The following is a 2,282-nucleotide window of genomic DNA, read 5'->3' as shown; positions in this document are numbered from 1 at the left end:
ATGTGGATCAGTTGACAATAAAATATTACTTTCCCTCAGTATTCTTAATAGGAGATGTAAATATGTGATCGCATTATTGCCGAGGACACATACTCCAACAATTAAATTTTGAAAAGAGTTGAAATAAAGAAGCCATCTGTTCAGTAGTCAGTGGCGGTAAAAGGGACAGTTGCTGGGTCATTTCCCAAGCTCTTGTTACTATTTGATGTTATGCTAGAAGAAACAAGGGAATGGGGAGTGACGACAGAAGAAGACTCTCTAGCGACTTCTCTAGACTCAGACTCTGATTCCGACTCCGACTTCGACTCTAACTTGAATTCGTTGTCTTCAGGTTTTCCTTTAAACATCTCTCCTTCTCCAGTGGTGACTTTGAAGAGCTTTCCTTGGTTGTTAGTCCACTTGATCGATTTTCTCCATCCTTTCTGGTTGTTTAAACTGGTTTCGATGATCAATGTTGTGGGGTTGAAATGGTCATCTTGAAGTATCATGATAATGATCTCATCATGTGCTGCCCTGACGAATCGGTCCTCCCCAAACAGGAGGCTAACAGCCTGTTCGTCTAAACAAGGTGTTTGACGAGTTTTGACGGTAGGAACCCTTTCTGGAGGGATGAAGTAGCAATCGTGGAAGACCTCGATTCCAGCTAGTTGCATTCCTTTATAGTGCCAAGGTTCGGGAAACCCGTGAAAGTACTCCTGACTCCCTTGTCTAACGAAGTATCCATTTAGGGTGGGGAGATAGGGCCGCATCTGGATTCCTCTATCCTTACGATTTTGGAATTGGGTGAGCATTTCTAAGGCTTATTCTTTTGTGGGCTTGTATCCCAAACCTAGTGGTATTCTTTGAGAGTTTCCTTCCTTGTAAGGTGCGAAGGTATTTTTCTTAGCAGGATTTAATGGCATTCTTGGGAAGTATCCCTGGGACTTGAGTATGTGGTTGACCATTAAATTGGAGTATGAGTTGAAGTATAGAGGCATCAGTTTGCTCTCTACAAGGTTTATGCTCTGAAAGCCCCCAAGATCATATATTGGATCTGAGACTACTTGGTTACTTGACATTTTCTCTATTACTGCCTTGATAGGTGACGAAGTGATCGTCACTACTTTGCTATCTAGAGGAATCTTAATCTTCTGGTGCAAGGTGGATGTTACCGCTTTGGAAGCGTGAATCCAAGGCCTTCCCAGAAGTATATTGAATGATGCTTCGATATCCACCATTTGAAAATTAAATTTTCGCTCGATTGGCCATGTGGCTATAGTGAGATTGATTAGTCCTACTACTTTATGTCGTGTTCCATCGTACGCTCGAACACCTTGGTTGGTAGGAGTCCAATCCGATTCTTTTATGCCCAATTTGTACGTAGTTTTTAGTGGTATGACGTTGACTGCAGAGCCATCATCCACCAAAGTCATTGGTATACATTCTTCTTTAGTCATATGACTGTAATGTATAGAGCTAGGTTATGACTAGCGCCGAAGGGAGGCAAATATTCGTCTGAGAAAGTAACTGGGTTACTTAGTTTAACTGAATCTTGGAAGACCAAGTTGACTACATCGTCAGGTGTAGAGTTGTGTGCCACGTTCAGTTTAGCTAATGCTTGCAGTAAAGCTTGGCGATGAGAAAATGAATTCGCAACTAGTCGCCAGACTAAAAGATCAGCCTTTGTCTTCTGCAGTTGTTTTAGTAAGTGGTCAGTAGATGTATCTTCGCCATCATTTGGAGTGATGACATTGGTGTTAGTAACTGGACCATTAGTCGTATGACCGTTCTGAGAGATATTTTGATATGGGCGCCCTGAACGAGTAAGGTGGTCTATATCTTGGTCCTCGCTAGCCTTGACTATATCCTCACTAGCTTTGACTAAATAGTGTTCTGTGATGTATTCATCTTTCTCGTCATCGGCCCATATTCCATTGACGATACTGAGCTCTCTCAACCTGATGATCTCGGCTTCTAGACTAATTATTTGGTCGACTAGGTTGTCAACTACCGTGATTACCTCTTGCATTGTAGACTCTTGAGATAGACTCGGGGTTAGTGACACGTTTTCCCTAGGTATGGTGTCGGGATTGCGTAGAGATGCCACTACAGCTTCCAACTCTGAAACTTTCCTACTCACACTCTTTGCCCATGCAATAAAATCAGTAATGGTAGGAGAAATGGTGGAATAGCTCCCTTCCTCTTCTAGTGCATGAATCTCATCCTCGGTTGGAGAAATTAGGTGTGAACAATCTAAGGTGGAGTCTTCATCCATGATCATCAGAACTCCAAGAGGATTCTGA

This window comes from Silene latifolia, chromosome X (genome assembly GCF_048544455.1).
Source record: "Silene latifolia isolate original U9 population chromosome X, ASM4854445v1, whole genome shotgun sequence".
In the NCBI taxonomy this organism is placed as follows: domain Eukaryota; kingdom Viridiplantae; phylum Streptophyta; class Magnoliopsida; order Caryophyllales; family Caryophyllaceae; genus Silene; species Silene latifolia.
The sequence above is the reverse complement of the archived record's forward strand: the minus strand, read 5'-3'. Positions refer to the sequence as shown.